The sequence below is a fragment of the Dasypus novemcinctus genome, chromosome 4, assembly GCF_030445035.2.
Source record: "Dasypus novemcinctus isolate mDasNov1 chromosome 4, mDasNov1.1.hap2, whole genome shotgun sequence".
NCBI classification, from domain to species: domain Eukaryota; kingdom Metazoa; phylum Chordata; class Mammalia; order Cingulata; family Dasypodidae; genus Dasypus; species Dasypus novemcinctus.
The window spans coordinates 15627657-15652556 of record NC_080676.1 but is presented as its reverse complement, the minus strand read 5'-3'; the positions used below and the strand labels follow the sequence as shown (position 1 = coordinate 15652556).

Sequence of the window (24900 nt, the reverse complement as noted above, 5' to 3'; positions counted from 1 at the left end):
CTGAAATTCACTTAGTAAAGTTACCAGTGCTCCCCCTCCCCCAAATAAAGATGGAGTGTGCATCACTATCCCAGAATCCTCAGGATTGGGGGATGAACTACGGACTAAAGTAGACTTACTGGTATTCTACTATAGACTATCCAGCAATGGAAGAAATATCATTGATGTGGAGGCAGTGGCCACTGGAAGTTCTGAGGGTAGAGAGAAGGAAAAACAGGTGTAATATGGGGGCTTTTTCGGGACTTGGAATGGTATGAATGACATTACAACGACAGATCATGATATATCCAGTCATAACCTAAACAGAATTGAGTAGGAGAGAGAGTAAACTACAATGTAAACTATAATCCATGCTTAGTGGCAATGCTCCAAATGTGTTTATCAATTGCAAAGAATGTACCACACTAATGAAAGACGTGGCCAATGTGGGACATGTGGGGAGCTGGACATATGGAAATCCCCTATATATTCTCTGTAATATTTATGTAATTTAAGTATCTTTTAAAAAATAAAAAGGAAAAAGGGGGGAAAAAAAAAGATGCCAGTGCTTCTATTAGACTGGGTCTCTGGATTCTGTAAGCAGCACATCCATGACCCAGAGAGGACACTTTCATTGGACTATTAGGTGGTAGAAAGAGAGAGGAAGAAAATAAAAAGAGGGGAGGGGAGGTTATATCATTAACATTTTGGTGTTGGCAGCCTATGTATTCTAAATAATATGGCCTAATAGTGATGACTAAAGAATTTGTGTTTGGTAATCTAAATGGAAAAGCGAAATCATAAGCTGAGGATAACTTAATATAGAAATGTTTGTCCTTCTTCAGGGAATCCCCTTCGTATATCTGTCAAGACCAGATATACAAAGCGAAATCATCCTTCTACTCCTGCTTCCCATAAACCTCTATGTGGGAGGCTAAATAACAACCCCCAAAAGAATCCATGTCCCAAATCCTGGAACCTATGAATGCTGTCTTCTGTGACAGCAAAGGATTTGCAGACATGATTCAGTGAGGGATCTTGAGATGAATATATTATTCCTCTTAAAAGGTGGGTCCTATGGACCCTCAGGGCAATCACATGGATCCTTATACCAGGCAAGCAGAGGGAGATTTGACCACAGACAGAAGAGGAGAAGGCACCATGACCACAGACGTAGAGGTGGGAGAGACGCAGCCACAGCTAAGGAATGCCAACAGCCACCAGAAACTGGAAGAAGCTTCTGGAAGGGGTGTGGTCCTGCTAACAAATTTCTCCCCAGTGAAACTGATTTCAGACTTGTCTACAGGAGGTATAAGAGAGGAAATTTCTGTTGTTTTAAGTCACCAAGTTTGTGGCAATTTTTTAAGCACAGCCATAAGAAACTAGTATTCTGCATTATGCCACTCCCACCTTGGGGCTGTTGTAGCCTTGGAGCTGTTGGCCACAGCAGTCATCCTAGAGAAGAAAGGAGCTAAGGGTAGTAAAGAGAGTTTAGAAGGAATAATGTAAAGTTTAAAAGGAATAAGCCTCACCATGCAAAAGAGAACAGCAAAAAATCAAGCTCGCTTGTTTTGAGCGTAGAGTTGAGTGAAAAAGAAAAAGAAAGAGTCTCAGAAATTCATACTCCTAAGGCAGCTTGCACATAGCAAGATTTCTGGATTTAGATAAGTCCAGGCTCAGTGTAGGTCATCAGTTTCATCAAGGACTTAGGAGTTTGTCACAATTCCATTCCACATCCTCAAAACCTGTTCTCTTATGGTCTCTAGGTAACAACACTCCATATATCACTGCAATATATGATCGGATGCATATCCTATATATATGCCTCCTCTCTCTCTCTCTCTCTCTCTCTCTCTCTCTCTCTCTCTCTCTCTCTCTCTCTCACTGTACACACACACACACATAATTAAGGAGAAATTCCAAGAAGATTTTTCCTTAACCAGATCTGGGTAATATGCCTGCTTCTACAGCAATCATGGGGAAAGAAGGCTGGAATCAATGGTTGTCTACTAAACAAAGTTCATCCACTGGGATAAGACCCTCCTTCCAGGAGCATAGTTCTCCCAATATCTCAACAAAATGTGTTCCTTTAAGGCAGTGGCTCTCGAAGTGTGGCCCACAGCACAGCAGCATCAACATCACATGGCACCTTACCAGAAAGTCAATTCCCAGGTCTCTTCCCAAACCTACTGAGTCAGAAACTCTGGAGGAAGGGCTTTCCACAAATTGTGTTCTGGTAAGACTGCCAGGTGATTCCAATGAATGCTAATATTTGATAATCACTATTTTAGTTTTGTGGAGGCAGTCAACAGTTTGTATCAAACCAAGAGGTTTTCTGGTTACAGATGGTACCTTTCTTCAAAGGTAATAATGGAGTGAAAGTAAAGGCAGTTAAAGCAAAGTAAAAAAGCTATGAAAACCACAAGGACAATGGAAAGACAAGAATGAACATCAGTGAGTAAGATTTCAACAGATTTGAGAAAATGGACAGAAGAGGAAGAAAATGGAACTGAATTTGCTGGACAAGAGAAGTCAAAATCTGAGGTGTGTAAAGAGGAACATAAGAATGAGGAGATCCAATTTGTCTCTACAGATTGCCAGAAAGCCTGGGGACATAGTGCTGCCAAATAAAGGGGAGGGTAAAACTGAAGGTTAGCGATAAAAAGGAGGAATATTTGAAGGTCTGTGTTCAGAAGTCTATTCAACCACCCTCATTCACTACCCCATGGAAAGGTGACAGGGGTGTCTAAGCACAGGATGGGAAATTTCTCCTGTGAAAAAATTGAACAGAAGAGTCTTGGAATTCAAAAGCACAGTATTGTTTGGGGACAGAAGCATTCAAGAATAAGATTGAAAGTGGAAGCTATTTAATCTCTATAGCGTTCCTGCCATTTCTGCTGCAGAAGGTCAAGAGTCAAGAATCTCAACTCCAAGCAGAAGCTTCTGTGGATCACTGGAGACCTTGGGCATCTACTTGAACTACTGAAATGCACTAATACCAAAGAGAAAGTTCATGACTCAATAAGAAGGAAAACTAAAGGAAGACCCTCACTAAAAGTTGAGTCATCACCTTATAAAATGAAAGAAGTAAACTCCGCCATGCAGAAGGGAAGAATAAACAAGAAATTTGACTCTCATGATCTTGATGTTGGTTGAGTAAAAAAAAAAAATTTGTAAAATCCTTAATTTAAATTTCACACTAAAGTATAAACATTACTAGAGATAAGGTGAAGCACTTCATAATGATACAGGTTCAATCAAACAGGAAGATATAACAACTTTTCATTTGTTTTGCCTAATCATATAACCTCAAAATACATGAAGAAAAAAGTCAAAATAAGAAATAGGTAAGTCCATATATACAGTGGGAGATTTTAATATCCCTCTGAATAACCAATAGGACAAACAAACAAAAACAGCTAAAGGAACACCACAATTAACAAAAAATACAACAGAAAAAAAAAAGAAACACACTGTACCCAAATAAAAAATGTACATACTTTTCAGTAACACTAGAATATTTACAAAAATAGGTCATGTATCAATAAGCCATAAAGCAAATCTCAGAAAATGTCAAATGATTGAAACCATACAGGACATATTCTTGGAACCAATGCAATTATAAATAATAAAGTGATAGCTAGAAAATCCCAACCTCTTGAAAATCAGGAATTAACAGATGTCAAGGAAGAAAGCATTATGGTTGCCTTGGGCAAGCTTTTAAAATTTTTTAAAAAATGATGCCAAGTCCAAAAGTTAAAACGAGAAACTGTGAAAGATGATAAAAATGAAAATTTCTTTATGATAAAAGCAACTTTAAATTAGTTACAAGATAAAGACCCACTGGGTAAAAGAATTGTACCATATTTAATGGATAAGGAATTCAAATCCACAGTATATAAAAAGCACCAACAAATCAGCAGTGAAAAAAAATTCCAATCCAACACAAAACAGCTATTAAATATGATCAGAAAAATTACAGAATTAAATGTTATCTGATCAACAGTCATATGAAAAAGTGTTCAGCCTCATTATCCTAATTTAAAAAAACAATAATAAGATAATATTTTCCAGAGTAGCAAGCATTTAGGATTGATATTCTAGAATTACAGAAATGTGGAAAAACAAGCATTCTTACACTTTTTGGGCAGAAGAACAGAATGAGATGGTTTTCAAACATACTTGCAGACAGAAAGATATACAAAGATGACTAGAGTATAATTTATAATAGTGAAAAATTGGAAACAATCTCACCTAGATTATTAGATCCATGATATAGTTCTATATTAGAGACACATAGATTTCCAAAACACATTGTTATTTTCATGTATTTAATCCTTGTTTAGTTTCCTAGATTATTTAAACAAATATCATGAAACGAGTCAGGTTACACAATGGTAATTTATTTGCTCAGTTTTGAGGCTGGGAAAATAACCAAATCAAAACATCATCAAGGTGGTGCTTTCTCCCCGAGTATATGGTGTCCTCGTGTGGCTGCTGGACAGCCCTGGTCCTTAGCTAATCACCTGACAGGGCACATGGCATCATCTCCTGGTTTCTTTCTTGTCTTCCAGGTTCCGGTTCAGCTTCTTGCCTCCTTTGGCTTTCTTCCTTTTTGTCTGAATTTCATTCTCATAAAGGCCTCCAGTAATAGGAATAAGACCCATTCGGATTGAAGTGGTTCACGCCTACACTGATGTAGCCTCACGTGGAAGTTCTACTTACCCACAGGAATGGATCAATATCAATACGATTTTCTGGGCTGCCTACAGTTCCAAACCATCACAATCCTCATAAAAATCCTAGGAGATAAATACTAATATTGCCTTCATTTTACAAATTTAAAAAGAAAGCACAGAAATGTCAGGTAATTTCCCCAATATCACAAAGCTGTTAAGTGGTAGAGAAGGGTTTCAAACCCAGGTGGCTCCATGTTCTTACCTTCTTTTTCCATCTTATTTTCTCAATTTCTCCCTCCATCCCTCTCCTTTCCAATCTCCTTCTTTTCCTCCTCCACCCCATGTCTTAGTAAATTTTCAGCTGTTAACAACTTAATGAGGAGGAAATTATAATACTGAAAGGAAAATCTTTCTCTCTTGCTTGCAGTCTCTAGTTTTATTGCCTGAAAGATCGTGGTAAATACATTATTTAGAGAATGAGGGAACAAGAGAGCAAGGACAAGACATAAATGACATCCATTAAAACAAATAATTTCGACCCCTCGTTTGTATTCCAAACCCCTCTTCTCCCCTCCCCAGTTAAGTGATACATGCTGATTTCATTACGTGGACACTTGCCCTTTGAAAATATTTGTTTTCTATCATGACGTCTTTTCGTTTATTTCCTCTGATGGTTTTTTCTCTGTAGAAAGTCCAAAAGTCGATATAATGAACATTTAACAGCAGAGTCCACCCTTGCCCCCAACCCTCCATCCCCCTCTTTGAAAAGCAACAAGGACCCTGAGGGAAGGAGTCCACGCTCGAATTAAGCTCCCTGGAGCGCCAAGCCAACAACCCCTCCCGCGGCAGTCACTTCGAGGCCCTGATTTTCAAAGCGCCCGCTGGCGTCAGCGGCCCCATTTCATCAGCCTCTGCCAAGCAACCCCACAGCAAACCCTTTCGGAGCCCCTCCAAGAAGCAAGAAAGGGGTGGAGCGCAGCAGCACCGCCAAACCCCCCCGGGGTTTAGTCTCCAACTCTGACGCTCCGCGTCGGGACGCGGGACCTCGAGGGCCAGGGCGGGGACCGGCTGAAGGAAGCCCCTGCGGGATCTGGGCATCCTGGACACGAAACCAGGAGCCCCGGGTTTCAGTGCCGAGGTCGCTCTGAGAACCCTTTCCCGGAACCCTTGCGGGGAAGGTGCGTGACCAGCCGCGCCCGCAGCCGCAGCGCCAAGGGAGGCAGCGCCAACGCGGGGCCCGCGTCTCGCGCTCCCGCGCCCAGGACCTCGCTAGCTCCCGGGGCTCCCTGGCAGCCCCGCGCTGCCCCAGGTCAGTCACCTGGGACGGCTTCTCCTCCCCTCCCCTCCCACGGGCGCCGGGTGTGCAACTTGCACTGGCCCCCGCGGGTACGCGGGGCACGGGGGGGCTTGTGCTGTAGGGGCAAGAGGGCCCACGGGTTCTGTGCGCACTGGGGAAGGGGGTTCGGCAGAGCCTGGGAAAGCGACCCCTGAAGTGCAGAGAGTACTCTGCAAGGCTCTCCAGCTGGCCCAGCGGGTGCCAGGACCGACCTCCCAACATTTGCAACCTCTGAGCCCTGGCAACAAGCGTGTATCCTGCTTGAAATTGCCTTACAGCACGCAAGCTTGCGCTTAGCCACGCCGCTTTACAGAGAGCAATACTGCATTATGACGAGGAGCTGGGCTTTGGATATCTGCCACCGTGCTCGGGGTCTGAGAAGGGACGGTTAATAAAGTCATCTAGCCGTCCTTTAAAAGTAAGTATTAATTGGAAGTATAGCTGAAGCCCACAATAACGCTAGACACTCTAGAATACAACAAGAGTGCAAAAGATGGAGCCTTCTATAGCACGGCGACTAAGACCATTAACTCAGGAGTCAGGTTGCCTAAGGTTAAATCCTGTCTACTAAATATCTGTAGTCTTTGAGCCAGTTACTCCACACAGGTGCCTTCCTTGCCTCATCTCTGAAACTGAGGAATGACTCAATGAGTTAATAGATGTGATGTGATTAAAACAGTGGCAATGAAGCGTGTACTCAATGAAAATTATCCTTTATTTTAAAAAAATGTTTTGGCAGGGTCCCTTGAAGTTCATCTGATTTTCCATGTGGTTTTATCTATATGCAGTTATTCCTGGAAGTCTGGACATGGCCACACCTTCGTTCCGTGAACAGGCAGTCATTTTCCCATCTACTTTAGCAATTTGAGGTACATGGCTGGTACAAGGGACACTTGCTCAGTGCGAAGAGTTAGGCGATTTGGGACCTTTTTTATCTTCCCCTAACTTTCCTGTCAGCAGGACTTTTTTTTGATGCCACACTGGAGTTTACCACAATTGTGTGGCTCTGAACAACAAACATCGAAGCAAACCCGAGGAAATGAGAAGGGAAATGAGAATATTTCTTCAGCAGGTAGGAAACGGGATTGTAAAATAGCTGGATTAGATTCAGCAGACTTCAGGTCTGTAAAAGAGCTGTTCTTACTAACTGGGAAGAAGGAAATAACACTGTATATTTAGATTCAATCAATGCGTTGATGCTTATCAATTTAGAGCCTTGTTCCAGGCCATCCTCTGGCCTTTGAGAAATCAGGGTGCAGGTGGAGAGATATTGAAGGTGCATGAACTAAGTCGTTTATACCTTTCCTCTTCTCTGTGAGCTCTCCCTCCTTTGTGCCAAAGTCTCTGCCGCCTCATGCTTCTTTCTGTATGGGTCTCCCCCCAGTCACCTCACCTGCTTGATTCTAGACTTCCTTCAATTCTCAGAGCTGTCTTTCCCTGATAATTCACCACCTCCATTTAAATGAGTGCCCTCATAACACTTCTTTATAGCCTTATGCACTTCTATTCATAGCACTACAATATTTGTAATCATATCTTTGTGTTGTCTGTTTTCCCCTTTGCTCATCTTTGTAGTTGTAATGCCATGTTTTAGACATATGCCTTCAATCAATATTCCCTGGGGAAAAAAACCACCATATATATACATATATGTATCTATATATCAGTATATATATCTATATATCAGTATATATAGATACATATAGGCAAAGTATCCATATATGCATGTGGTTATATATACGTGTTATATTATCTGTATACACACACACAAACTCTAACTTCAACAGTGCTAAATTTAAAAGCCAAAGCACTTAAATTAATCAATACTATTCAAATTGCTTTTCATCTTCCAAATTTTGTTCTAAACAAAATGCTTTTAAAAATGTCTTGTCTGGTCTAATAAGAATTAAATAACCACAAGAGTAAATTAAATTTCTAGTCTTTTCTGCTTTACCTAAGAGAAATATTTTAAAGATATTTTTTAACAAATTTCACTGAGTGTTGACAATTTGGGAGCATGTCTTCCCTCCCCCCCAATGAAGTAGGAAATTTGAGTAAAAGGACAGACATTCAAGAATTACTTTAATTCAGCTTGGGTGGTGAACTGTCTGACAGTAAGTAACCATTAGTCTCTTTGGGTTTAGTTTCCTCACAAGGAGGAAAGGAAACAACTCAAATTTGAGAGGAAGGTCCGCGTTCTCAGGGAGTTTCTCAGCAATAACAAAGCAAACTAGAAAAATGGACTTAAAGACTTTTTTTGTTTTATTTTTGTTTATTTATAGTTTGGGTTCACATGTTAGTTTTGTAAAACACTTCACTGCCAATATCTCATCTCATGTGGTCCCGGGAGATGTATTATCTACATTGGCATAAGGTTTATTATTAGATATTCTTCCAAATTGGCTGTGAGTTTGTTTTGTTTTCTTAAACCTAAAATATAGGGGCATGTTTTTATAGGAAGTCTCTCTGTTACAATGTACTTTGCATTTAGATTTGGCCTCCGTCACACCCAGGTCCATCTCTAGATATGAAGTATCTCACACGTGTAGTGTGCTCAGATGGTCAATACTTTCCACCTCCTTGCCTCACCTTTCTGTCCAAATATGTTTTGTCTTGCTCATCTTACCTGAGCCAGAATTGAGCAAATGAAATATTTTTTTCCCTTAGATAGTAATTAAACCTTTATAAAATGCCTAAAATTTACCTACTTACATGAACTAAACAACATAGAAATCACCTGATTTGTGAATTACCTCCCCCCAGCCTATCTCAGATCCTCCCCTGGACTACCTAGGTTTTCATTATAAGAAACCTAGAATTCTTAAATTTTTTTAGAGCAGTGGATTTATGACTGAAACAGTAGTCCTGTAAAATTGCTTTTAAAATTGGTTAGCAGCCACTGAGTTTTTTGAAAACCAAAAAATTAAAGAGTGTTGGGAGAGAAAATAGGAGGATATACAAAAACTTTAGAGATGTTTAGTCCTGTGAGTTAAGGGATATAACCTATTTCCACTCTAGGGTTTGTCAGCCTTTAATTTTTTTTTTTTAATCTCTGTTAAAGTACTCTTAGAGTATTTTAAGGAAGTGGGTATTAACTTTAAGGTATTAATCTTTGAAGATGGGGATGGGAGGTTGCCAAAAGTAATGGTAGCTCTTTATAGCTATGAATTTAGTCTCCTTTTACAGTTCCTCATAGGATGGAAGCTAAGATATTAATCTAGCTTGTGAAAACTTTATTTTTCTTTGGTTACATATGTTTATTGGCTTATTTTTCACCTCAGGGATTAATTTAAGAAAATATAAACTTTATTTTTTCCTCTGGCCTGACAAGATCCACAGCAGTTGGTTTCTGACTATTATGCAAACTTGGATTACTTGATCTAAGAAAATTCAAGAAGTCAAATAAGTAACACAAAAATTTTTGCATTTATTCCAGACCCATTTAAAATTATTCAACCACTGCTGAACCTCTTGACTATGAATAATTAAGATATGGCTACAGTGGGAATTTTCTTAAGTGTTTTATTAGATCATGCATTTTTATGCTTAAAGTAGGAACAATAAAGAAACAGTTTTGAAATGGAAAGGAAGAACTTGGTTTCTTCATGGGAACACCAGATTTCAGTTAAGGATACTGAGGATCAGTTGACTTCCACTTACCGTTTAGAGTAGTACAATAGATGGAGTCAGTAAAAAGGCAGCTAGGATTTGGAGTAGTCCTGGAAAGGGACAGGACTGTTTCATATTAGCTTTTGCATCCAAGGTAAAACAGCCAAATAATGAAGTTTTTGCTTGTGTGAAAATTGTAATTAACATGTGTGAAGATTTTGGAATTTGGTATTTTCCGTGGAGACACACTGAAAATAGTAACTGAATAGTTGTAGGGAAGACTTAGACAGGATCAAGACACTGGAGGGAAAGAGTATTAAGTAAAACTTTTTTGTTTTTTTAAATTATTATTTAATTTTTTAACTGAAAAGTTGTAGGTTTACAGAAAAATCATGTAAAAATCCAGAGTTCCCATATACCCCCTATTGTTGACACTTTGCATTAGTGTGGTACCTTTGTTACAACTGATGAAAGAATATTAAAATTGTACTAAGTATGGTGCAGCATTTACATCAGGTATATTTCCCCCCATATACCATCCTATCATTAACGCCTTGTATTAGTGTCATACATGTGTTATAATTCATAAAAGAACACTATCTTGCATTATTAACTATAGTTCATGTTTAGTTTTGTTTACTGTGTTATATAGTTCTATGTTTCACCTGTGCAGAATTTTCTCCCCAGTCCTATGATTTATTTAAATTCTCTCCCTCACTCAGTGCCCCCTTTTCCTTATACTTTTCAGTTCTGGGAACCTCTGGTCTAAACAAAGACCCCCTCCGAGCTCTTTGGCTCAGACAGTTCCTTTATGATTGTCTGCCTCATTGGACCCACTCTCTCCCAGGCTTTTAGCCAGTGCCCACCTTCTTGGGCTGACAGGAAAAATCTAAAGTCCTATTCAAAAACACAGCATTGGGTTAAGTCAAAAGGTTTAATAACCAGATACCATCAGACTAAATGAATAAACGAATAAAAGAGGAATATCCCATGTGTGTGACTTTACCATTTTTAATGAGTACACTGCTTCAACAGTATACTATGTACATATAGTCAGATTTGAGCTATAAATCTACAGAAAATGTATTAATATCAGGTCTTTTTTCAGAACTATTTAAATTATGAACAAAATAATTCATTGTGTTTACCTTCCCCACAATAATGTTAAGTCTGTTGTTAACTTATTTTTGCCATAGTGTTTTAGTCAGTTTCTGAAACAATGTCATTTGCTTCGTGTGGTTTATGCTTCAGAATCCAATGTCTAGTTCAGTATTTCAACTGTAGAGAAGATGTACACAAATATCCACTACTGCTAATTTTTCCTTTTAAAAAATAGCCTAGAGAAACCTACAAAGAAATTTTATACTTCTTGGAAAAAATACTGTGTAATTTTTACTGTGGTCTATCAAGATCAGTTTTTTCTGCGTGCATTTTATATACATAAATAATATTCAAATCATACCAATTAACAGAAAATAAAATTTAATGTCTGTTGATTGTAATTAAACCTCAATACATTCCCTATATATATTTTCTTAACATACATATTTATATAGGCTTAAATAAAAATCAATCATATGTTCTCATTTTTTCTCCCAAGAAAATTATAAATAAGATGGGTATTTATCAAGCATGTAATAAGAGTCTGTTCTTTTTATTAATTTAAGACTCTGAAGAAGAAAATACCATATTTGGAAGAAATTATTTTAAAATGCCTTTTTTCTCAAACTATTGTTAATCTCTATTTTATTTGTGTTGAGATAGCCAAAAAGATGCTTATTTCTCACTACAGTGTCAGCCTTTTTAGATATATTAGATATCTTTCAGGATATTGCCTGTCCCTCATGAATTTTCATGGTCTTCTCTTACTGCCATATTTATTTCATTTTATTTCTAAAACTGAATTATTGCTTTTTAAGTGTCTAATTATACAGAATTAAACTGTTTCACTTGCTACAAGCTTTAGGAGTCTTCAATACAACACAATTAAGATTCACTTCACCGTAGCCATAGTCATTTTTAAACTCTTTAGCTTCATATTTGTATTATAAAATTAAATGTGTGTATATTTATGTGTAGATAAATTGAAATAAAATGTATGTGTACATAAATAAATGTGTGGTATATAAGATATACATATATATGTACATATAACATATACATATGTACATATAATATATATATATGTACTTATATGTCCAAGAAAAAGTACAATGTCTTCTAGACAGTATGATAACCCAGTGATTTTATAGCTATTTTAAGTAGCATTTCATAAATGCAGAAGCTACCATCTGTAATTCAAATGCTCTACAGTCTAACTGGCTGCCTGACCATTCACTTATTTTCTCTTTTTATGTTTCCCTTATTAAATTCCCCTTTGGAAATCCAGCAATCAGGATCATTGCTCTCATATCAAAACCCCAAAGACTATGAGTTCTTGATTTCTTGAGTCTTTCTGCTCTGGATATATGTGTATTTAATATTATTCAGTGTTATCAGTTAAGGGGTGCAAAAATAACATATCCATTAAGGATAGATCGTTAAATCAGACTTACATGTTTGCTTGATATATGCTCTGAGTCTGATCCTGTTGTTTCCAACTTGGATTGGGTTTGGAAGTCACAGGCAGAAATTTTAACTAGAGAACTAAGGAGTTAGGAGTGAGACCAGGCAACAGAAGCTGAGATTTAGGATGGAATGAGCTGTGGTATTTCATAGATCTGTGGTAATCACAGAGTGTTGCAGTACTTATCCAGGGAAAAGCCCTGATCAGAGTGGGGCATTCTCTGTGACCTGACTTTACACAGTTTCCATAGACTCCATTCTGTTGAAGCTGCTGTGAGGCCAATGAAAGTCTGCAACTCAGCCTTCCTGCTAAAATCACATGAATGAATTCATTGACTGGTTTTTGAAGGTTCATAATAGAGAAATAAATAGAATAGAAATAAATAAGGGCGGCAGACTTTGCCCAGTGGCTAGGGCATCCGTCTACCACATGGGAGGTCTGCGGTTCAAACCCCGGGCCTCTTTGACCCGTGTGGAGCTGGCCCACGCGCAGTGCTGATGCGCGCAAGGAGTGCCATGCCACGCAGGGGTGTCCCCGGCGTAGGGGAGCCCCACGCACAAGGAGTACTCCCCGTAAGGAGAGCCGCCCAGTGCGAAAGAAAGCGCAGCCTGCCCGGGGAAGGGTGCCGCACACATGGAGAGCTGATACAACAAGATGACGCAACAAAAAGAAACACAGATTCCTGTGCCACTGACAACAGCAGAAGTGGACAAAGAAGATGCAGCAAATAGACACAGAGAACAGACAACTGGGGTGAGGGGGGAGAGAAATAAATAAATAAATAAATCTTTTACAAATTAAAAAAATTTTAAAAATTAATAAAAAAAGAAATAAATAAGATTGAAAGTTTGACCAACTTATTCTTTTATATTAAAGCTATGTCTCCATATTTAAAAAACAAAGCATTATAAGCATTTTAGGTACACCATGAAGGAAGCAGATAAGATAAGTGTAGTGTCTACTAGACCATAAATTCTATGAATGCAGAGCTTCTATAGTCCCATAACCTACCTCAGCAATGACACAGTAAATGCTCAATAAGTATTTATCAGTTTGCTGGGCTAACCAAATAAGCTATTAGAGACACCTGAATATGAAGAACTGGTAGGTTGAGTCATTTGTGCATATTTAAGGATTATTCATATCATGCTAATGAACAGATAAAATTTAACATGTTAGTTTACTGTATTAAGTTAGTAATGGTTTCTGTAGCTCAAATTCAGTCACTTATTGGCAACTTCAGGTTGTTCAACATGATCGGTATATTTCCAGTGTGATACAAAGATACTTAAACACTAAAGTACATCATTTATGCTTATATATTATATTTATACATTACTTATATTTAAGCATTATGAATTATTTTAAAAATTGAAAGAAAAAACTCTATAGCAATGTTTATAGATATCTTTAAAATCACCCATTATCTTACCACTACCATTTCCACATCAAACTATTTTCATTTCTCTCTTTCTTCTTAGCCTATATGCAGTTTTAAAAACAATCTGTTTTTTTAATACCTGCAAAACAAAAATGTGGAACTGAATACTCATTAGGCATATTAGAAAAACTAGAAATACTGTTCTAGTAACTCAACTGTCTCATTTTATCTTAGAAAATTCGTTTGAAATAGGATTTTACTGAAATTAGTCCTAATAGGCACAACTTATGTTAAGTGAAAAATTCACTTTACCTATTTCAATATAGCACAAGACCATATAAATGGAAATAATCTAATGACAATGCATTTTTCTTTCTAATATATATTTTATTATAGCAGATGTATTTACACCTCCTTGTATTGCATATGTGCAAATAAATACTCCTCACCCAAGAACAAATATTTCAGGTAGATATTACCCTCAGTATGCATTGGCAGCATTTCAAGTTAAAATATTTCTTCAAAGTAGAAAAAAACAAAGTAATCAATTATTAATATTTTCCAAAGGGTTATGTATATAATGTTGTTTGAGTGGTGATTTTATTTAAAACCACATTAATGAAACTTTGGCAGCCTAGTTCTTGAGTTTCATTTTAGTTGAACAACTATTATCACAGAAGTAATTTTTCATTATGCAGAGTAGGCAAGTTATAAAGGAGAGTTAATAAAAACATAGTGAGTTTGTCTCCAGCAAATGAAATACAAGGTTGTACATAAGTAAAACCTCATAAAATGTGGTTCAAAGTAAAATATTTTATTGATCCTCCTTCTGTTCTGGAAATTGCAGTCATATAATCACATTTAGGGGGTTTATTGCTGGGTGTTTTCAAGTCATAGAGTAACTAGGGCCAATTATATTCAGTGAGAGTCACAGAAAAAAGATGTGGCTTACAGCCAGAAACTTCAAGCAAGAGACTCATAGCTACTTGAGGATCATTCTCTTTTCATTGTGTAGCATGTATGAAAACTTTATTTTTCTAGACATGCTGAATCATGCCATGCATTTCAAAGAAAAGAAAATGAGTGTTATCACTACATATTAGGAAGTATAACTTTTACTTCTGAACCAACACATAAAACAATTGAGAAAATTTCATTTAGATAAATGCAGTAATCAAAGTTACTCAAATCCTCCCAACTTGCAAAATACATTGTACGCCCAGATTTGAAAGGGGGCAGGCTACCTACTTCTTAAGAAACTATCCTGGAGACTTAGGATCACAGTGACTTAGCCATTTTATTTTCTTCTCTGAGCAAACAATATCCTTGGTTGCTAAACGACCTGTTTAAATGTCTATGCCAGATACCTCCAATGTGGGCCCTGGATTACATATTTCAGATGACCACAGTTGAAATAATATGAGCTGGAAAAGTTCTAAGGCTTTAAGTTGGTGGTTCTCAATTGTAGCTGCACTTAAAGATAACCTGGGAACAATTAAAAATACTAGTGCCATAATACTAACCTAGAAAAATTAAATCAGAATCAGACCAGAAAGACTGATAATTTTTTAAATTCCCCAGGTGATTTTAATGTGCAGCCAGAATTAAGAACCATTGTTCTACATATAGGTTTGAAGCTTGGAGAATTATTAACAAGTCTATAATACTCACCCAAATAACTTGGAGAATGATTTAATCTACCCTGTAGCAAATTAAAAGTGAGTGATACATAAGAAAATTCAATTGTAATCAGACTCCAAATTTGTGGGAAAAACAGATTTTCTTTGTCAAGACCAGGGTCACATAATAGCTCAGGTCTTGAGATGACGGTGATGCTGATAATAGTTTAAAGTTGCGAGTTTTCTGTATTTAGGCCTTGTTCTAAGTGTTTAATATGTATTAGCGCATTTAAACTTCAGAATTCTCTTATTAGGTAAGTATTATTAACTCTATAATGCAGATTGGGAAACTGAAGTTCAATCCATCTTCAAGTTCTGGCTTCCATACTTGTGTGTGATCTTAAACAAGTTGCTGCACCTCCAAATTCCATTTTCTTATCTATGAAATGGGGTACAGTTTTCCAGTCAGACTTGTTTGGCGATTAAATGAGAATAGAGGTAAAATAAGTAGTACAATGCTTTTCAAATAAATGACAAATATTTTCTAACATATTAATAATATGCTAAATCAATTTGGCTTTATATAAAATACATTAAAATATTGTCCAATTTCAGATAATTCTATATACTTAATAATTGATTGGCGAATAATCAACCATAATCTTTCTCCAAGAATCTTGAGAAGATTAAGATAATACTAATAATACAACCACTTAACTCCCATCTCCATGTCCCCACTGGTTTGCCTGTGACCAGGTCTCTACAATGTAGCCAGGGATTTTAAAATGCTGGTTGCATTACAGACAATATCAGCCTCTACTTCATTGGGCTTTCATTGCTTTTAGGATAAAGGTCAAAACACTTAATTTGGTCCCCCATATCCAGGGTAGCCTTTGCTCTTAAGCCTGGCTGCCCACTGAGCTTCCAGAAAGCCCTTTTTTCAGATGTTTAACACTCCAAAGTTTATTGCTATCCCATTACTTCTCCCTGGAATATTCTTTCTGTGCTCCTGTCCTACTCACCTCCTAGGCATTCTTCACATCTTAGCAGAAAGATGGCTTCTCAGGCAACAGATCTCATCTCTGTCCTTTTCCCTTCTCCATTTGTGATTGTTAGTCTTATGTGTCAATGAGCTAGGGTATAGTGCCCATTTTATTTAATCAAACATCAATCAAGGGGCTGCTTAGAAGGTATTTTGTAGATGTAGTTAATATCTATAATCAGTTGACTTAAAGGAGATTACTCTTGAAAATGTGGGAAGACCTTATCCAATCAGTTGAAGCCCTTGAGAGCAAAAACTGAGGTTTTTTGGAGAAGAAATTCTGCCTCAGAACTGCAGCAAAGAAATCCTATTTGGGTTTTCAGCCTGCCATTGTGCCCTATAAAGTTTGGACTATAGACAGAAATATCAACTTCTGTCTGACTTTCCATCCTGCCAGCCTTCTCAGATTTTGGACTTGTAAGCCACTATCATCACATAAGCCAATTCCCAACCTACTAGGGTGTCTGCGGTTAAATTAAGGGCACTGAGTGGGAAGAAATGGGAGTCTGAAATGTGGAATAGGGACATATGGGCAGATTCTGAGGAAACTGAGGACATTGAACACCTAAATCCTGCTAAGACTTCTTTACCAGTAGAAGCACCCTCTTCTATATCTGTCTAAGAAGTTTAACCTATCTTGTGTGATGAACCTGTAATATTCTCCTCTGAGGTAGTTCTCTTGCATGAAACTACTGAATTTCCTCAGGATTCATCCCCCTTTTTCTTCTGAGGTACAACCAGACTCACATCTCAAGAAGGGAAGGAACTTGTTACACTGCCAAAATTTATACTATTAATCATTCTACCAGCTTTCCCCAAAGAGATCTACAGTCTTTTACTATAGTGTCTGTGCACTGGGTAAAATAAAATAATCAGACATTTTTGGGATTACTGGATAGTAGTTTTGAACTGACACTAATTCCAGAAATTTAAAATGGTCAGTCAGGGTGGCGGACTTGGCCCAGTGGGTGGGGCATCCGTCTACCACATGGGAGGTTCACGGTTCAAACCCTGGGCCTCCTTGGCCCGTGTGGAGCTGGCCCATGCACAGTGCTGATGCACGCAAGGAGTGCCCTGCCACACAGGGGTGTCCCCACGTAGGGGAGCCCCACACGCAAGGAGTGCGCCCTGTAAGGAGAGCCGCCCAGCGTGAAAGAAAGTGAAGCCTGCCCAGGAGTGGTGCTGCACACACGGAGAGTTGACACAACAAGATGACGCAACAAAAAAGAAACACAGATTCCCATGCTGCTGACAACAACAGAAGCGGACAAAGAAGACGACGCAGCAAATAGACACAGAGAAAAGACAACAAGGGGTATGGGGGGGAGGGGAGAGAAATAAATAAATCTTTAAAAAAATAAAATGAAATAAAACGGTCAGTCAGAAGATAAGCTTAGAAAGGTCAGATGACCAATGGAGTTTTAGCTCAGGTCCATTTCCCAGTGTGTCCCCAAATGTACTCTGTGGTTGCTACACCAATTCTGGAAGGTTTAATTGGAGCAGGCATACTCAACAACTGTCAGAATCCCCACATTGGTTCCCTGACCTGTGCTATGAGGGTATTATGGTAGGAAAGGCCAAGAGGGAGCCACTAGGACTGCCTCTTCCTAGAAGTAAATTAAAAAGGAATGCCACACTTCTGGAGGAATGGCAAAGATTAGTGGCGCCATTGAGGGCATGAAGGATGCAGGGGTGGTGATTCCTACCACCTCCCCATTCAACAACCCTTCTTGGCCTATGCAAAAAACAGGTTAATCATGGAGGATGACTGGATTTTCATAACCTTAACCAGATGGTGAGACTTCAATTGCAGCTACATATCCAGATGTGGTATCATTTCTTGAGCAAATTAGCACATTCTATGGTATCTGATACACAGGTATTAATCTGGCAAATATTTTTTCTCAATACCCATTAATAAAGACCACCAGAAAGTTTGCTTTTAACTGATAAGGTTGGCAATACCTCTTCACTGTCTTATCTCAGGGGTATTTCAACTCTCCAGTCCAATGTCATAATTTAGTTTACAGGACATTGATTTCTTTTCCCTTCCACAAAATATCATAATGGTCGATTACATTGATGGCATTATGCTGACTAGAGTAGAATCAGCAGCTACTCTAGATGTCCTTGTAAGATGATTGGTGTCAGAGGGTAGGAAATAAACTCCACAAAAATTCAGGAGCCTTCCACATGACCATAATTCCTGAATCTAATGGTCTGTGGCATGTTAAGATATTTCTTCTATTTTGAAGGCTAAATTGTTAAATTTGGCCCCTCCTACAACCAAAGAAGATACACAACACTCAGTGGGTGTCGTAGATTTTGGAGACAACATCTTCCTCATGTAGATATGCTACACTGGACTATTTACTGAGTGACCTGAAAAGCTGCTTGCTTTAAGTGGGGTCCAGAATAAGAGAACACTCTATAACAAGTCCAAGCTGCAGTGCAAGCTGTTCTGTCACTTGGACTATATGATCCATTCAGCAGATTCATTGCTGCTTAAAGTGTCAGTGGTAGATAGAGATAGTGTTTATGGCTCCTAGCAAGCTTCTATAGGTGTATCACATCACAAACATTTTAGGATTTTGGTATAAAGTCAGATCACCTTCTACAGATAACTGTTCTTTTGAGAAGCAGCTTTTGGCTTTCTACTCTGCCTTAGCAGAGACTGAATGCATAACCTGGGCCAGCAACTTACCATGTAACATGAGTTGTCCTGGATGTAACATGAGTTTGAACTGGATGTTGTTGGACCCACCAAGCAACAAGTTGGGAGTATACAAGAGCACTCTATTATCAAATGGATGTGGTATATAAGAGAGCAGGATTGAACAGCCCGTGTAGGTACAAGTAAGTTACATGAGGTAGTGGGCTAAATGCTCATGGCCCCAGCTCCTTCTACATTACCTTCTCTCCCATCCTGTAGCTATGCCCTCCTCAGGAATTCCCTATGATCATTTGACTGAGGAAGAGAAGCTTGGTTCACTGATGGTTCTGTGTGATATGCAAGCACTATCTGGGACTGGACCTCTTCAGCACTGTAGTCCCCATCTGGGACATCTCTGGGGGGCAGTGATGAAGGGAAAATTCTCTCAGTGGACAGATGTTCAAGCAGTATATCTAGCTGTTCATTTTGCTTGGAAGGGGAAATGGCCAGAGGTGCATTTGTATTCCAGTTGAACTCTGCCCAGTGTTTTGGCTGAATGGTTAGGGACTTGGAAGAAACTTGAATGAAAAATTGATGATAAGGAGGTCTTGGGGAGAAGTATGTGATAGAATTTTGTGAATAGGTAAAAAAATACAAAGATATTTGTGTCCCATGAGAATGCTCACCAAAGGGTGATCTCAGTAGAGGAAGATTTCAACAGTGAAATTGATAAGGTGACTTATTCTGTGTATACCAGTCACCAGTCAGCCTCTATCCCCAGACACTCCTGTCATTGCCCAGTGAGCTCAGGAACAAAGTAGCCATGGTGGCAGGGATGTAAGTTATACATAGGCTCAACAACATGCACTTTTACTCCCAATGTTGTCCTTTCTACAGCCACTGCTGAGTACCAAATGAGCCAGCAGCAGAGACCCACCTGTCCCTGATAAGGCATCATTTCCTAAGGTGATCAGCCAGCTTCATGGTGGCAGGTTGATTATGTTGGACAGCTTTCATGAAGGAAGGGCAATACTTCTTTCCTTATGGGAATGGATATTTTTCTCTGGATATAAAAACTAAAATCTTATGCTTCATAGAATCAGGATTTCTGAACTGAGATTTCAGCTTGTATATAGCTGTCATAATCCTAAAAGTTTTGATTCTTCCACTTTTCAGTGAAGTTACAAAATTTTTTCACTTGTTCATATTTCAGGACCTCTAGGAGATACTGGACACCTTGACAGCCAGACTGGCCACCCTAATCCCAATAATGTCCAACCTGACCCCCAAGCCTAGCCATCCTGATCCCAAACCTGGTCACCCCAACCCTGAGACTGGGCATCCAGTTCCACCAAATGGCTCTTCAGATGTTCGTCCAGTTAGTCTTCCTGTCCAATAGCCAGTGTCTAAGCATCCAGGTGGACCTGCAGGGGTGCTAAGGATTCCAACAAAAGTACCTCCATCAACCTGTCCACCTAGATTGGAATATTTAATTCAATAATTTGAAGTACATGAAATACTCACAAAAATAAAACTGTTTCCATTTCACTGAATCAGATTTACAAATAACTACTTCATGAAAGTTTGAAATGGCAAAACCACGTTTCTGACAATGAGCACTCTAATTCTTCTAGGTCAATTTCACTTTTAAAAGCAAAATACAAATATCTTAGGAAATTTTGTTTCTGTAATTTTGAAAATAATATGAAATAATAGCCAATAGTCAACATATTAAGAACTATTTTCCATGCTTTTTCTAAGTATAACGCATGTATTCTCATTTAATTCTTATAGAAACCCTATGATATAATTATCCCCATTTATCAGAAAAGGAAATGAAGTCCAGAGATGTTAGATAATTTTCTCAATGTCAAACATCTAAGGAGAATCTAGGATGCTTTTTAATCTTAGGATTTTGGTTCTGTATCCTGGGTTCTCTAATTCTATCAGTAAATTATTTACTGGGGATTTGAAAGACACTTTGAATATAGTTTAGATTTGAGTTTCAATAAATAGTTGAAAAAGTAGTTAATATTTTATATTTATATACTTTTTATTATAATTAATAAAATTGAATTTTGATGATGCTGCCTTTGTTGTTTGTCTTTTTTCCTGTAACATTTGATACGATGGCAGGCACTTATAATTTGCCTCAATTCAAAACTTACACAGGCAATAAAATAACTGTTGGATTGATGCTATCTTTAGTTTTCAGTTTTTAAATCAATAGAAGGAAACTTAGAGATTGTATAGCCCAGTGACCTCATTTTACAGATAGGCAAACTGAAGAGTTTTGACATTAAGCCATTTAATGAAACAATGAGCTGGATAATAGATGCCTGCTCATGAATGAGTTTAATTTCCTTCTCACCACACATACAGTTGTAGTAGATGCTGAGGTGAAGGGTGCTTCTTATAGAGGCAGAGGCTAGGACCTGCCGGGATCTGGGCAAAGAAACTCAAGGCTTTTCATAGTGATAGGGCTTTGAAGGATATCTCTCTCTGACTAAGTATCTTTGACACACCGATATTGTAGAGTGACTTTCGTTTGCTGACATTCCTTTTAGTTGTTTGTTAATTTGGTCAGGCTGGACCAAAGGATAAGGTCTGTTATCCTTAGGGCTTCGGACAAGAGGGATCATTATTTGTTCCTTCCTGGCTCTAATCAAGCAGAGATTTTAAACGTGTAGTTCACAATAGGAAGTTCTTTGGTGAGATACCACGTGCTTTCAGCTTTTAGAAACCGCGTTCCCCTCCCCTGCCAGGAAGAGATGCGCCCGCTGCAGGGCAACATTCACTGCGAGGGTCGTGGTCTACACAGCCTGTGAGTTGCCCGCAGTCCGCGTTCCCACGCACCTTCTCGTCTTTTCCAGTAGCCCTCTTCCACTTCTCGACAGCTACTGCCGAGCTGAACAAGGCCCCCTGGGCCTAATGTGACACTGTGGCTCATCTTGCATTTTCGTTTTCTCCCAATTTCACATATGCATGAGGGTAAGCCTTTGCATTACCTTCCCTCATACACACTGCAAGAAAATATGCCGTGAACCTGGCGTATGAAAGAAAATCTTCTCAAACCAATTTAGTAGACATAATGTTTTATAGAATATAAATATAGTGATCATCCTATATCCATCTCCATGCCTGAACATAATAATCCCCACACTTAAAAAATGATTGCGACTTTTTATCCATACATGCAGCATCACTGAGCCCACCTGCAGCCACGCCTCCCTTTCTGACACAAATTTATGGAATTAGGAAGATGTGAATTGTTTTCTTTTCCATGTCATACATGGAGCTTCCTAATTTCTCTAGCGCTTACTACCCTCTTCTTTCCTTTTGCCATTTTTCTCTGTCTGTATGATCTCTAAACACCTTACCTTTTCCTTTTACTTATGTTGTCCTGCTATTTTAAATTGTTGTTAGGTATTATATTAGCATAAATTCAAAATTTTTAAAAATAATGCTGATCATGTTTCCTGTTTTATGTTTTTAGTCATGACATTATTTGAAGCCAATAACAAATATGAAATTAAGGACATCCTTGGACAGAGGATTTTCTTTGCAGCAGAGAAACCTGGTTGTGGTATCTGAAATTTCTTTAGGTCTCTCAGTCTTTTAACATTATGATTCTTAATAATATAGGCCCAGAAGTCATAACTATGAAGACACCACTAAGATGAAGAGCCTGTTGTTTCCCCTGCTGCCTTCAGAAGGTCGGTGAGCAATTAACACAACAGTTCATAAAGTATTCAGTGTGAATTTTTACCCTTTCATTGAACCTATGTATCAAATGAGACTTAAAGGAAAATTGATCCATGAGCTGTTGTTTTATTCCTTAGGGTAAATTCTAAAAGAAGGAAGGCATTTGAAAAGGAGTAAATTATTCCCATATCACTGAGTAGTGTGCATCACGGGGTTGAGTCCATGCAAAAACCATACTTTTTGATCTCCAGAGAAAGTGAAGAAGGCAAGACACACTGCTTGAGGCTCTCACTGGAAATGACTGGGAGAGACCTGACCAGGGCCAGCGAAGGGTAACATTGAGAACATCCTAAAATAGTTCAGGAGAAAGTGACAAGAAGAATGGTGGAAAGACCAGATACGTTCATCCCACAGCTTTGCTTCCCTGGCCAGACTACTAAAGAATAAACCTAGATGAGACCTCCTCTGAAAAATATCAACTCTTGTGTTTTTCATTTTCCATTTCTATTGTTTAAATAGTTGAGTCCCCAAATATAGATGTAGGTGGGAGCACCTTCAGCTGTTTAAAGATCAGCTATCTCTTTGGCACATATTACCTGACAGATCAGTCATAGAAAATGTTGGTCTTAGGGTGTACGAGTTTACCAGAAAGTTGAGCCTTTGCTTGTTTCACCATTGACCTGAGACCAGTCCTGCCAGGGTCACTTAGTCATTCCATACAGTTTGCTGTGAGTTATGACTAGAAAGAGGTACAAACACATGAATTATTTGAACTCATACTACTCTTGCTTTGAGAAGATAACTGCAGTTGTTCATAATAAATTTAGTTCGTTTTCCGCTTCCTTTAGATTAGCCATAATAATATAGCCATACAAATGTCTGAGGAATAACAGAGTTTGATGTGGAAATGCTTAAATTTGTATAGACCTCTACAATTTAAAGGGCACATCAACATACATTATACTACTTGATCTTTTAAGAGTGCCTATGAAGTCTTCATTTACAGATGAGGAAACTAAGGTAGAAAGTCACACAGCTAATAAAGGACAGGGGCAAGATGCCAGGCCTGTATTCTTTCATTGTACTGTCATTCCCACTAATATTTGAAAACTGCACTAGCAGTCAGAACTCTGATTCAAACATATAAACCACTATTTTCAAAGGCGTCAAAAATAATTTCTTAATAACTTGGACATTTTTCATAAGTAAGGCAATTTTTTAAAATGTACATGAGGTCAGTAGAGCAGTGGTTAAGAGCAGAGACTATGCATCCGGCCTATGGGAATGTGTATCTCTCTCTTCTACTTTGTAACTAATGACTATGAAGCAAGTTGATTGACCTCTCTGTTCTTCAGGTTCTAACTCTACAATAGGGGTATTAATAGCACCAATGGAATAAGTTTATATTGTGACTTAAATACTTTAATGTACACATGGTTCTTAGAATAGTGCCTCCCACTTATAAAATGCTCAATAAATGAGTTATTATTACCCTGAAACTACTTAATATTATCATTATATGATATATTATATATTATTATATTTTTCCCTTTTTAGTTAGAAATATATGCTTCTCCTGATGCCCCAGGAGGTTATATTATTCAGACCTGGCATCCAAGTCTACCAAAGTTTACAGTTCAAAATGAAAAGACAGAGGATGTACTAAAAATTATTGGTCCACATTGGGAGGACATATGTTTTGAGATGCTGATTTTGAAGTAAGACATGTGATAATGTTTTCACGTAATATAGGATTTGCTTTCTTAATATAAGAAGACTCTAATTTTGTAGGTTGTTGCAGATATATTAAATAAATACATGCGTATGCATATCTTGAGGGAGAAAATGCACTCATATATTAAATTTGGCCAGGGAGGCAGTTATTATGCTTATTAAAAGTCAGTGGTGATTACACTAATTGAAAAAATAGCAAGAAGTGAGAAGCAACATAAATATCCATCAACAAATGAATGGATAGACAAAATGTGGTTTATACACTCAATGAATGTTACTCAGACATAAAAAGGAATGAAGTTCTGATAAAAATGCTACATGGATTAACCTTGAAGACATCATGTTGAATGAATAAGACAAACACAAAATGACAGATACTGTATGATTCCACTTACATGAGATTACTAGAATATACAAATCCGTGGAGATGGGAAATAAAGTATAGTTTGTCAGGGGCAGGAGGAATGGGGAGTTAACGCATAATGGGTAGGGTGTTGGAAAAGTTTTGGTAATGGATGGTGGCAAGGGTAGAACTACATTGTACATGTGACTAATCCCACTGAACCTTTTTTTAAAATAAAGATTTATTTATTTATT

At 38.1% G+C, this 24900-nt stretch overlaps 1 long non-coding RNA gene across 1 annotated transcript; it reads left to right on the top strand.

Annotated features, from left to right (window-relative positions):
* The first annotated feature begins 6788 nt into the window (after window positions 1–6788).
* On the top strand, window positions 6789–23017 carry LOC131278332 (uncharacterized). Its single transcript, XR_009185674.1, has 3 exons — window positions 6789–7066; window positions 22510–22580; window positions 22707–23017. It is a non-coding gene; the product is annotated as an uncharacterized lncRNA (long non-coding RNA).
* The last annotated feature ends 1883 nt before the right edge of the window (window positions 23018–24900 follow it).